Source organism: Panthera onca, chromosome C1 (assembly GCF_046562875.1).
Source record: "Panthera onca isolate mPanOnc1 chromosome C1, mPanOnc1 haplotype 2, whole genome shotgun sequence".
In the NCBI taxonomy this organism is placed as follows: domain Eukaryota; kingdom Metazoa; phylum Chordata; class Mammalia; order Carnivora; family Felidae; genus Panthera; species Panthera onca.
In genome coordinates this window covers 73,349,547-73,363,958 of record NC_138346.1, presented here as the reverse complement: position 1 = coordinate 73,363,958, position 14,412 = coordinate 73,349,547, and positions in this window count along the sequence as shown.

The following is a 14,412-nucleotide window of genomic DNA, read 5'->3' as shown; positions in this document are numbered from 1 at the left end:
CTGTGGGAAATGAATGCCATATATGTTGAATTCCAAAATGCATTCCGCTCATTATCCCGCGTATCACTAGCCCTGCGTAGACACATGCAGCCTACAAGTATGTTCTCCTAGTGATCTTAGAAACAGCAAAACTCATGCGTTCAGCTATCTGCAGCCCTCTTCTCCTCCCCTTGATGAGAATGAGTGACAGCAACAGAGAATGCATTCTTTCCGCCACCCGCCAGAATGTGTGCTTCTTGCAGCCAGCATTTCACAGATGAATGCCGTAGAAAATGCCTTAGCTGCATCCAGGGAATTTCAAGTGCTTTCCTCCTGTTTCTGAAAGAAAACAAACATACAAACAAACAAACAAAAACTGTCCTTTCCGCAGCAAAGCCACAGGCATTGGCCGCGGCGAGGGTCTTGTGAGCTGGAAATCATGTGCCCTCTAGTGGCCATTCGTAGGAAGTCCCCGCCAGATGGTCATTTCCCCCAGAAAAGCAGCAGGGAGTGTGGGAGACAAAAAGACAGAGGGCCTCGGAACACTTAAATAATAAACTTTAATGGTAGGGAGCCACTTGCTTTAGAATCTTACTTAAAATACCAAATACAGGTCTTGGATGTTACAATGGACATCCAAGCTGTGCACAGATCCTTGGCAGGTTTTATTGAAGCTGCCCTGACATTGGACTCCTAGCCCTGAGCCCCCCATGGGTTTGGATGGCTTCCCAAAGCGAGGGTGCTGAGCTGGAAGAAATCCACTCACCAGAATTCCTCCTGGGAAGGGAGAGCTGTTTCCAGTGGGAAATATTTGTGAAGAAGCTGAAACCTGTGTGGACAAAGTGGTTCTGAGGGTTTGCATTTTCTTGCAGCCTGAGGGAAGTTAGGTGAGAAGGACAAATGGAAGAGTGAGAAAGCCCGATGAGGGAAGGCTGCTCACCCCTCAGTGTGTGAGTGCTCCCAGGGCTCCAGCGCCGGCCACCGTCCCCATCAAGCCTTCTGATGGGTCTCTGCTGCCCACTAGTGTGTGAGGGGGTCTTTCCAGGGAATCTCGAAGGGCTGCTGAGCTCTGCACCAGAGATGGTGTAGAAATAAAAGCAGTGAGCACAGGAGGTGGGCAGGGTTGGGGAGGAGGCCAGAGAATCACAAGGAAGTAAGCCCCAGGAATTCACAGGTATCAGGGGAAGGGACTGGACCATAATTATCTAAATTTAACCAGATCTCTGAGCAGGTTACTATCTAGTAAAGTTGGACAGGCATGAATGTGGTCAAAGCAGATGTTTAGGCTTGGGTTTTCAGCGACAAGTACCAGACGTAGCTGCAACTCCAATCCTAATACCAAAACGTACATGATAATGACAACAATAAGACACCTTAATCATGGTCCTTGCCAACTCAGAAATGAAGAATGTGACATTTGGGTTCAGGAACAAAGCCTGTGGTCTTAAAACAATGTGGTGAGCTGCTGAAATTTCTTCAGATTTAGTTGTTGTACTTTTTTTTAATTTGCCAAGGTGGCTGAGGGATGACAAAGACAAACCTAGATGAGCGACCCGAGGTCCAGAGACTTGTCTCTTGGAACATGACAAATGAGTAACAGATCTAGGACTCAAATCTAGGTCTTTAATTGCAAATCCCACATTCTTCTCATAGCCTGTGTTGCCTCTTCCACACAGAAAGCCCCTTTTTTAAAAAATTTTTAATCTTTATTTATTTTTGAGAGAGAGAGAGAGAGAGACAGAGCACGAGAAGGGGAGGAGGAGAGAGAGAGGGAGACACAGAATCTGAAGCAGGTTCCAGGCTCCGAGCTGTCAGCACAGAGTCCGACACGGGACTCGAACTCAAGAACCGTGAGATCATGACCTGAGCCAAAGTCAGATGCTTAACCGACTGAGCCACCCAGGTGCCCCCAGAAAGCCCATTTATATTGTTTTTGTTTTTGTTTTTGTTTTTGTTTTTTTTTATGGTGAAATAGCTCCAGGTGAGAAAAACCCATAGTCAAATCATTCTCTCTGACCTAATCTGCTTTCTTTTCGGACTAGAAAAATCAGTGTTCTAACAGCTCTAGAACTGCTAACACATCTGAGAAATATTTAGCCCTTTGTCTGAGGATGGGACCCAACTGACCACATAAAACCAAAATAAAGCATATATATCTTTCTTGTGTGCCCAAATCTTTCTTGTGTGTCCAGAAACACATTTTGGATTCTTTTCCACCGAGATTCCTTTCCTCCAAAATAATCCCGGTATGTGGCTTCTTAACATATATCATCTTACACATGGACACCTTGAGAGCAGGGTGAGATCTTCTTTATCTTTACTTTCCGGGGCCTAACACCTTTTGGGCACCTTTGGTAAATAGGAAGTGGGCAAATGCTTGGACATGGGCAGTGGGAGGAAGAAGTATGTTCCTCCAATTTTTCAGTGGGACACAACAAATGAAAAGAAAGGGCTCAGTCAGGCAGGCGTACACATTCCCCCTGTCACTAGTCTGGAGCACTGCACATCCAAGTCACAGTTTCCCCAGAGTCTTATGTTAATTGTATAATGATTCATTCAAATGCCTCCAAATGCTATTTCCATCCTCTGAACTGACTTGTGCAGGCAGGATAAAGTGAAGACAATTTGGAGTCATTTGCTTTGTTGCCCCAATAAAAGAAAGACTTGGATTTACACAGCCTCTCTTCTCCAAGAGCTCAGCATGCTTGCCCATCTGGTGTCTCATTTGTCTTCGTTTCATCCTTGTGAAAAGCAACAAGGGGTGTGAAGCTGGTGTTAGGTGGACCAGGGCAGGTGAGAGCGTATGTAGGCTTATTCCTGCTTACCGCAAGGGGGAGCCCATGAGCTCCCCCATTCACGCTTTGTAACAGGAGCCGCCTGTTCCTACTGAAGTGGCCCGCCCTGTTCTGCAAGCACCAGAGGATCCCCTCCCCCACGCAATCCCAGCCAAGACTAACAATGGAGAGAGACAAGCGAAGGCAGAATTGCAATATAGTGTGATAAGGGCAATGCTATGGGGTTGGATCACATGTGGGTGTGGGGAGTCTGGGATGGGCACAAAAGAGAGGGAGTTACTGAAGGGTTTAAAAAGTAAAGCTTCTAAGTGAAATAACTAAAAAGACAGTATTAAACCCTTTTTAATTAGTTAAATTAATTAAATCAATTTCCATTCACCAAAATGACTCCACTTATATGTTTTCTACGCTTGATTGGCAAGTGTACATTTTCCTTAATAATCACAAAATAAATAGAAAAAATATCCCCCTAACACAAAGTAAAGCTTGAAATGACGAGTGTTAACTGAGGATGTGGAGAAGTTGGAACCCTCATGCAGATCTGGTTTGAAAGTAAAATGGTTCAGCTGTTGTGGAAAACAGTCTGGCAGGTCCTCAAAAAGTTAGCATAGAATTACCGTACGACCCAGCAAATCTACTCTTAAGTCTATCCGAAAGAACCCTGAAAACAAGTACTCAAATCCTTGTACGCACGTGTTCATAGCACTGTTAACAATCGCCAGAAGGTGGAGATAGCCCAAATGTTCATCAGTGGAGGAATGGATAAACAAATTGTGGTATGTCCATACAGTGAAATATTACTCAGCCATAAAAAGGACTGAAGTACTGATATCTAGTACAGCTTAGATGTGCCTGGAAAACGTTATGCTAAGTGGAAAGCTAGACACAAAAGGGCACATATTGTATCATTCCATTTACACGATCTGCAGATCCAGAATATTTCCAGAAAGCAGACTGGTGGTTGTCAAGGGCTGGGGAGAGTGTTGAACGGGGAGTGACTGCTTAATGAGCGTGAGGTTTTATTTTGGAATGATAGCAATGTTTTGGAACTAGACAGAGATGGTGATTGCACAACACTATGAATACACTGGTTGCTACAAAGTTGCTTATAGTGGTTCTTTTTGTCTAAATTTCACCTCCATAAATGTTTTCTTAAAGTAAAGCTTGAGCCACGCAGGTGACCAGGAATGGGACAGCGGGATCTTGACAGGTGGCCTGCAGGAGGGCATCTGAGGCACACGGAGCGTGGTGTCTAAGAGGAAAGCAGCACAAAACAGACATGATGGCAGTGTATCTGGAGCTGCCGGAGGGTCCCTGGTGCCGTATGTTGGCTGGAACAGGGGATGTTAGTCTTGAGGGGGGCTCTACCAGGGAGTAGAGAATTAGACAGCAAATAGTTCACAGGTATATTTTGTTAAGTTCCTGTGGTCTGTTACAGTGTCCTGTTATAATTCCAGATACTTAGACAACTGAGCAAGTGAGGTACCAGTGGGGCCAACCAGGGGGCCACACAGATCTAGACAGAGCAGACCCGGCCTCACCTGAGGCCAGGACCAAGATCTCTCTTGGAAGCCATTGGTTTTAGGTCTGCCTGTAACCACCACTTGAACATGATCAACACCCTCAACTTGTACTCCACACTGCAGTCCTCTGTGCTGGGGTCTCCTCACATAGCTGGCTACACTCTAGGGCACAGGATCTTTTTTTTTTTTTTTTTTTTAATGTTTGTTTATTTTTGAGACAGAGAGAGAGACAGAGCACGAGCAGGGGAGGGGCAGAAAGAGAGGGAGACACAGAATCCAAAGCAGGCTCCAGGCTTTGAGTCGTCAGCACCAAACCCCACATGGGGCTGGAACTCACAAACTGTGAGATCCTGACCTGAGCTGATGTTGGAGGCTTAACTGACTGAACCACCCGGGCTCCTTGAGGGCACAGGATCTTAACCTGTATTATGCCATGCACCCCTCTGTGCTTCTTCATTAACGGAAATTGAGAACATAATCTTCTCATGGCTCTCTAATAATTACACTGTCATGATAAGCAGAAATGGTGTTCTGAGATATCTGTAACAAGTATAGCGTGACATAAAAATACACATGATTTCTCCTGCTGAAGGAGTCACTATGCTAACAGTATGGTGGGTTTTGCTTCTATGCGTGATTGAAGGAAATACTAAATTTCGGTTCGAAGCTAATGAAAATAAAGATGTATTTCATACACCCCGGTTTATGAACCCCTGCATTACAACCCAGAAGGGAGAAGGCAGGAGCTAAAATGCTCATTCCTTGAACTGACTGGTTGTCACTGGTGTCTAACAAAAAGAATTGAAAACTCATGCGTGGCCAAGCTGGCTTAGATCTATTCTCAGCTGGATTGGAGAGAGCAGGCAGAGGGAGATGGGATGAGCTGAAGGAGAGCAGTGCCGGGCCCTGGGAGAGGGGAGATTTTAAAGGGAACAGTCAGCAAGAAAGAGACATCTAGGTGACACTTTGGTTTCCTACCTGCTTAGATGGCTGGGAAGGTGATGGCATCTGCAATTTTCTCTCTGTAGAGCTGGTCAAGCAAGTCCTGCTCAATAAGGTTTGTGCTCCACTAAGCGTTTTAGGAATGACATTTTTCTCAAGCAACTTTGTGTGTGTGTATGCATATGTGTGTGTGTTTAGGGATGAGACATATATAGGAAAAAAAAAACTCCCTAGAAATTGTTCTTACCAGGCACATCATAGAATAAGAACACCCAACTCAGTGCACTATGCTTCTTATTCAACCATAATGCAAATCCACTCACTATTTTAAAAAACCTCATTCCCTGTAATGACCATGACGGGTAACTGGAGAATGACCATTAAACGTGTGTGCACCCCTTGCCCCTGTTTTCCCCTCTAGCCCTCCCACACTCTGTGCCAAAATGCTACTTGGCCCCCAAGACCCAACATACACTGGCTCCAGTGACCTCCCCCCCAACAGCCTCTTCATGAGTCATTTCTGCCATCGTCACTGGACACCCAGCAGGACTGAGCCACCCACTTCTCCAGTTTCCCTCATGTGCCAGGCTTCCTAACCTCCAGACCTTTTTCCACTACTCTGGCCCCTTATGGGTCTGTCTCCATCACCAAGTGAGGATGGGGACCGTGTCTTGTTTCCCTAGCACCAGCAGAGAACTACTGCACATTTGTTGAGTAAATTAACATTTGAATGACAAATTCATACTCCTCACACACCGTAGAATGTAGCTGTTGAGGTCTTCTATCAGTCTGCTCAGGTTTCCATAACAAAATGTCACAGACTCAGTAGCTTCAACAAACAGAAACATTTTCTTTCCGTTCTGGAGGCTAAAAAATCCAAGATCAAGGTGGCCGCTGGTTGGTTTCTCTAGAGGCCTCTCTTCTTGGCGTGCAGACGCCAGCTCTCACCGTGTCCTCACGTGGCCCTTTCTCTGTGCATGCCTGCCCCGACATCTCTCTCTCTTCTTATAAGGACACCAGTCCTATTGGATTAGGGCTACACCCAAACAGCCTCATTTTACCTTAATCCCCTTTTAAAACTCTTTTCTCCAAATACAATCACATTCTGAGGGGAGACACCATTCACCCAGACAAGTATGGAACAATTTGTCGAGCACGATAGCTGGTGCCCTGAGGCAGTGTAATGGGTTTGCACCCCCTCTTCTGCCCCTACTTCCTACGCTTCCATTTAAATATCATAATGCATATAAAGCCCAGAAATTTGAGACTGAACATACATGGGCACAGGCCCTTTTGCCAGGACAGTAGCTTTATCAGCAAACTTCTCCCAGGCAGGCCTGTAGTTAAAGGGGCGCTTAGAAAACATTCCACAGTTACACCTTCTCAAAATGGAACAAAGGCTCTTATAAAACTTTCAAACTGGGGTGTCGGGGTGGCTCAGTTGGTTAAGTGTCTGACTCCGGCTCAGGTTGTGATCTCACGGTTGTGAGTTCAAGCCCCACATTGGGCTCTCTGCTGTCTGTGCAGAGCCTGCTTTGGATCCTCTGTCCCACTTTGTCTCTGCCCCTCCCTCCCCTCTCTCTCAAACATTAAAAAAAAAAAAAAAAAAAAAAAAAAAAAAAACAGGTACATCATAGAATAAGGAGAACACCCAACCCAGTGCAGTATGCACTGAATTTCAAAATAACTGAACAACTACTAATCACCAAATTAGAGACACTTTTGTGTTAATATTCACTGGGGACCTCCTCAGAGAGCAATACCCAAAGGATCTTAGAGAATCAACCAGTGTTTGGTCCTTCCAGATCCCCTGAGCATGGGCTTCTGGGCGCTGAGCTGCCTTGCATCCACCTCTAATGTCTTTGGCGCTGCTTGTCAGGCAGGTGCTGCTGATGCTACAGGACACAGATTCAACTCTACATGTTGTTTGGACTGAATCGTGTCCCCCCCCCCCGCCCCCGCCCCAAATTCATATGTTGAAACCCTAATCTCCATGTGACTATATTTGGAGATAGAGCCTTTAAAGATATAATTAAGGTTAAATGTGGTTATAAGGGTGGGGCTCTAATCCAGTAGGACTGGTATCCTCATTAAAAAAAGAGCTATCAGAGCTCTTGCTTTTTCCACATATGCACAGAGGAGAGGCCATGTGAGGACATGGGGAGAAGGCATCAATCTACAAGCCAGGAAAGAAGTCCTCACCAGAAACCAACCATGGTCCCAAGCTCCAGGACTGTAAGAAAATAAATTTTTATTGATTATGTCACCTAGCCTTGTGTATTTTACGGCAGCCCAAGCAGACTAATACAAGCTTGTAAGAAATGCAGAATCCCAGGTCCCTCCCCAGACCTACTGAATGAGAACCTGCATTTTAAAAAGTTTCATTCAGGGGGCTCCTGGGTGGCTCAGTCAGTTAAACATCTGATGTCAGCTCAGGTCATGATCTTGCGGTTCATGAATTCGAGTCCCACGTCAGGCTCTGTGCTTACAGCTCAGAGCCTGGAGCCTGCTTTGGGTTCTGTGTCTCCCTCTCTCTCTGCCCACCCCCCCACACTTGCACTCTGTTTCTCTCTCTCTCTCTCTCAAAAACAAAAACAAAAACAAAGGTTGATTTCTGCGGTTTCAGATCTTCACATTTCTGTAGTTTCAGATGCACTGTCTTAGAATATCAACTGTCTTAAAACTCTACTCTGCTTTTGATACAATGGGCCATTCATGAACCTCAGCTATATTGAGCGCTAACAGACAAATCAGATGAAACTTTTTTTTTAATTGACCAAAACACGCAACTGGAGTGGACATCTAATGCTTTTGTCTGTCTAGCACTCCTCTTCCTATTGGAGGACTTGTCTATCCCATGTAGTTCCCACAGGGTGAGTCATTCGCGATGCTCCACCAACCACCTACTGTTCACAGGGGTGGACACGTGGCCCAGGCCTGACCAATCATGGTACCTCCTCTGTCTGTCTGCTGTGGTTCATCAAAGCATATAACCAAGCAGGTCCAAGCAGACTTCCTTGAGATCTGATGTGTGGATGCTGAGAGAGAGAGCAGGTATCTTTCTTTTGGATCGTAAACTGCAAGGACATAGGTATAAAGCTGCCGGCTTCAGCAGGAAAAATATAAAACCAACCTGAAAAGAAAACCAAAGATGAGAGTTGGTGTGAGAGAGCCCTGACAGCACTGCGTGGGCTCCCCAAACCCAGCTGCACCCTTGGCTTCACCAGTGGTATAAGTCGATTTACGCTTACATAGAGATGGGTTTCTGTCACATGCAACCAATACATTCAGGTATTAGGACACTTCTCACAAACCCTGTTGTAGTCCAGAGGTTAACCAACCTAGTACCCCCATATTCTAGTATTCTGTGCCAGGTATCAAGCTGAGTGCCAGGGATACCAACATGAAGCAGGTGTAGCCCCTGCCTTCAAGTTGCTGACAGTCTGGGAGCTAGGGCAAGTGGAGCATGAGAGATGTGAGCAAATCGTGCAGTAAAGATGGTAAGTGCCGTCACAGAACCATCAGCAAAGTCTCATGGGAAGACAGAGGAGGGAAGGAGAAGCCTGAGAGGACAGGGAAAAAGCGAAGGCTTGACAAAGGAGTTAGCATTTGAGTGGAGTCTCGAAGTGAGAATTTCCCAGGAGTTCGGTCTGGGGAATGGTGTCCCCAGCTGAGGAGTTGGCATGTGCAAAAGCAAGCATCTGTGAAATGAAGTGGCCGGGTGGGTGCCCTGGGACATGAGCTCACAGAAGGCATGGCTGAGGGGGATGGTAAGAGGGGAGGCTATGGCTTTGGTGTTGCAAAAAGACCTTGTCCAGCTGAGGAGTGGGTTTTAATTCGTAGGCAGCAAAGAGCTAATGTGGAGTTTTGAGCAGAAAAGAGTTATGAGCAGATGTATAATTTAGAAAGATCCCTCTGGAGGTTAAATAGGATCATTCAACTATGAAGCCCTGGATGGCAGAATTATCATGGTACATGGTAGTATTTAATAATATTTATTGAATTGGGAGACAGTGGTGGTCTCAGTGAAGGCAGTAGCAGGGGGACTAGGAAAAAGGGAGTAATTTGGACAGACGTTGAGCTAGAATCTATAGGACTTCTCAAACAATTAGAAAGAATGAAAAATGATTTAGCAGTTTCTCTCTTGGGTGACCAGATGGGTGGAAATAAGAAATAGGTACAGGCTTTCAGGTAGAGATAATAGCCTCAATTTGAACATATTAGATGTGAGTGGCCTGGGAATCCAGGGTGAACTTTCTGGAAGGAAGTTAGCCTAACAGACCAGGAGCTCAAGAAAGAGGTCAGGGCCAAGGACAGAGGGCCCAGAAGTCATTAGAGAGATGCAGTTCAGAAGAAGAGAGTGTTAGTTGAGAGAATTGACCTCTGAAATGCCAGAAATCATTTAAATTAGGACTCTCCAAAGGAATGTGTCCTACTCAAGTTCTTTCATCATTGTCACACATAACAACAAAGCCCCCCTCCCCCTCCCAGATTTCTCCACAGTACAGGTAGGGATAAAACAACCTGGACTCTAGCAATCTGGCTCCGTGGGCATGTCTGGACCACTAGCAATCCGTAAGTTTCTGGAGATCCAGACCGGCAGCTGATGTTGGACCATTCATAAGGAGAAATGGCATCAGCATCCACTGAACCAGACAATGTTTGAAGTACTTCTGCCAACTTCAGGAAAACCGTGAAGCCAGGAGTTCTTCCAGTCTTTCCATTTTCCTGCCAAACTGGCCATGTGCTCACTCTCCCTCGCCAGGAGTCCCTGCCCACACTTCGATAGGCACCTAACAAGATGCCAGAGTCCTTGTGGTGGGTACTCATGAGTAGATGGGGCAGGCAATAGTGGCCAGGGAGCCAATAGCCCAGGGCCTGTCATACTAGCGATTCTCAGCTAAATGCTCTGGTTTAGCTGAGGTTTTGAACCTATCAGAAAGCTGATTATTTTTCTTGTTACATTTTTTCTTTAAAAAAAAATTGAATTAACATAGACATTCCTGTAAAAAGTGCATCATATAGCAGTATTAGAGTATGACTTTTTGAGTTTTTTTAAAGTGCATGCACACACACACGTGTGTGTGTGTGTGTGTGTGTGTGTGTGTGTGTGTGTGTGTTGGGAATATACCCAAAAGGATCACACCCAACACTGAGAAGCTAGGATGGAGGGTGAGGGGATAGGAATTTTACTTTTTACCTTTCTGTGCAGTTTGCTTACCAACAAACAGAAAACCCTGTTAATTTTCAAATAAAACTTTTTTTTTCAAAAATCAGTGAACATTTTAATCAATCATAGAAGGACAACCAAAAGTTTAATAGGTTTCCAAGACCTGTGCAGGAACATGCATCACTGAACATCATGGTTGCAAGCAGGTGCTCTTAACCAAGTCAGTACAAGTTTCTGATGACTGCCTGAACAAGTAGGTGGCCTCCTGCCTCTAAAATCCCTCTCTCCTCCCTTTCATCCCTCCCAGGTCAAGTAAAAACTTGTCCAGAGAATGTGTGTAGGAAAAGGGAGTTACCACAGTGGTAAATAGGGGAGTCACTGGCTACAAAGACACTGTGAAACAAGACCGGGCACTGGATGACAAGTTCAATGGGAGCTTGAACACTCTTTGCCCAGACCAACCCAAGTTTATCAGACTCCATCTAAGTCAACATGAAATTTATATGAGGTCAATGGTCAAGTCTAAAGCTTGCTTGTCCTTGGGTTGAAGGCAGGTGAAAGCATGTTCTGAGCTTCTTTCCCTCAGCAAGAGCTGGATTCTTGACTGGTTGAGGTTCCCCTCCCTGCCAGCCTAGGGAAAGGCCATCAGGAGCATAAATCATGAGATCCTCCTCGGAATAATTAGAAGAAACCATGAAGAATCAGGAATAACTGGCTCAGAAAACATTTCTTAAAGGCAGAGATAAAGAATCCCCATTTGGGGGATTTAATTAAGAAATTAAATAAAATTAAAGACAAAAATCAATTTAGAAAGCAATATACCCTCTATTACATTTCTGACACTCTTTTAATATCAGGAAATTGAAAATGCCAACATCAACGATCAGCAGCCCAAACAGGAAAGGTGGTTCCTTAACATCCTGAGATTTGCCAAGAGCTCCTCTGCAGGCATCCACCTGCCCTGGGCAGAGGGTGGGGGTGTTGGGGGGAGGCTGTTAGGGAGGAAATCTGCGGAGCTTCCTCTGTGCCCACCCACTCCCCTTCCCCTTCCCCCTCTAACACCCCCATCAAAGGACAAATCTCACTATTCCCACCCTGGCCACCAGGCAGGGTCTTTGTCCTCCACTTCTTTTAAACTATCCTATTTTTGCGTGCATGTTTGCTTAAAATCAGCAAACTTCCAGGCCAGGTTTAGGTAGCAGATGTAGTTTGTGTTGCAAACACAACTGCTGCAAACACAGTCTGAGGCAGAGTGGAAAGTAACATCTTCCTAAAGAGAGCTTAGAAATTCTAATCTGGGGCACCTGGGTGGCTCAGTCAGTTGAGTGTCTGACTTTGGCTCAGGTCATGATCTCACAATTTGTGGGTTTGGGCCCTGCATTGGGCTCTGAGCTGACACAGCTTAGAGCTTGGAGCCTGCTTCGGATTCTCTGCCTCCCTCTCTCTGCCCCTCCCCTGCTCATGCTCGGTCTCTCTCTCTCTCAAAATTAAATAAACATTAAAAAAAAAAAAAAGAAATTCGAATCCAGTGAATTGAGATGCTTCTTTCTCTGGGAGTAGGGCTGAGTTATACCTGGCCCAAGGCCACCAGTCACAGGTTATTGCTAACAGGGGAGACTACCAAAGACAAGACCAACCAATCCACCCCCATGTTATAGTACAGATATCACAACTCAAATCACCTGCACTAAGATGAACTTACAAAATCTTTGTAAGATATAGGTGTCATCAAAAATAAGATCACTGCCATTGGGAAGCCAGAAGCTAGCTATACTAATTCATGTCACATTTAAAGATGCATCAAAAAGACTGTTATTGGGGCACCTGTGTGGCTCAGTTGGTTAAGCATCTGACTTAGGCTCAGGTCATGATCTCATGGTTCGTGAGTTCGAACCCCGCATTGGGCTCTGTGCTGACAGCATTGAGCTTGCCTGGGATTCTCTCTCTCTCCCTCTCTCTCCCTCTCTCTCTGCCCTTTCCTCCTTGCACACACTCTTTCTCTCTCTAAATAAATAAATAAATAAATAAATAAATAAATAAATAGACAGACTGTTATTGATGATACAGGGAAAATGGAACCTTAACACATTGCTGGTGGGAATATAAAATGATGTACCCCCTGTGAAAAATGGTAAGATTACCATCTGATCTAGCAATTACACTTCCACTTTCAGTATATATCCCAAAGAACTGAAGGTAGGAATTGAGACATTTGTACACCCAAGTTCATAGTGGTATGATTCATACTAGCCAAAAGGTGGACAACCTCAGTGGTCCATCAGTGGCTGAATGAGTAAACAAAATGTGGTATATACACACAATGGGATATTATGCAGCCTTTAGAAATGAAGAGAATTCTGACCCATGCTACGATAAGGATGAACCCTGAAGACAAGCTAAACATGCTAGTCACAAAAGGACAGATATTGTATGATTCCACTTAGGTACCGAAAGTAGTCAAAGTCATATAGGCAGAAAGCGGAATGATGGTTACCAGGCCTAGAGGGAGGAGGGAATGGGGAGTTCGTGTTTAGTGGCTATATAGGGTTTTTATTTGAAAACATGAACAAGTTCTGGAGATGGATGGTGGTGACAGTTGTATAGTTAGAAAGCACTTAATGCCATTTAATGTATACTTCAAAATGACTTACATGATAAATTTTATGTTATGTATATTTTACCACAATAATTTTTCAAAGGCTGTCATTAGGCCACAGAGAGCAGCATTAAGTCCAAAGTATGTTGATCCATGTTCAAGTAGATCCTTTTCTACTTCTGAAAGTTGGTTAATTTTTCTGGCTACGATATCAAAAGTTGTTAGTATCATCAGCCTGATAGTGTCATCTGCCTCACAGTTTTCCATCCTGAGCCTTACACTCTTCTTCTCTCAGCAGCTGGCACCTCCCTAGTCTCCCCCAACCACAACCAGCACCCATGGTGACTTCTGCTTAACTAGCCCAGGCACAGCCATCTTTGGCTGACCTTGTCCCTCCACATTTTTTTAAAAAAAAATCTTTATTTATTTTTGAAAGAGTGTGAGCAGAGGAGAAGCAGAGAAAGCAAGGGAAACACAGAATCCAGAGCAGGCTCCAGGCTCTGAGCTGTCAGCGCAGAACGTGATGCAGGGCTGGAACTCAAGAACCATGAGATCATGACCTGTGCCGAAGTTGAATGCTCAACCGACTGAGCCACTCAGGTGCCCTTCCATGTTTTAACCCTACAGGTCAGTCCTGACTTCTGGTTACACCAACACCCACCATTATCATCATCTAAAGCCCCTTCAGCATGCCAATCTGCTCTATACAGAACAAATAAAAAGGCCCACTACCTGTGTCCTGACAGATAGCATTCTAAGGATGACAATGAACTTAAAGGGGCAGAATTCATTTCCCAAGTTGTGCTTCTAAAAATTCTTAGTGGAAAGAATCTGGCCCATATAGCCTAGGTATGATAATTTCTTGTCATTGTATCTCTTCTCTGTCTCTTCACTCCATTTCCTCCCTTCCTCTAAACACACATACACAACAAAACAGCAAAACAAAACAAAACCAAAACACATTCAACTCCTCTCAGGTGGAGTATTTTCATTCCTTTTTCTGAAACATTGGAGTCTGGAATTTCAACTGTTTCCCCAAAAAAGCTCATCAGAAAGTTCTTTTTGAACAAGTACTCACTCTAAATATATTTTGGCACATATAAGAATTTTGATCTACTTATACATATGTATATATCCCTCCTACATTTTAGTTTTTAGAGTCAACCATGTACTTTTACAAGCGTGATCAGATTTGATCTTGCCAAGAATCTTGGGAGGTAGTCAGGCTCATTAAGCCATCATGTAATAAATGAGAAAATTGGGCTGTGTGTGGCCCAAAATTATAAGTCACCCATCAAGAAAACCATGATTTGTTTCAAAATATCTTTATTTCAAGTCTATTTCTTGCTCTACTACACTGCACAGGTCAAAGCAATTAGCCAAATACCATTGGTAACCACCATTTTT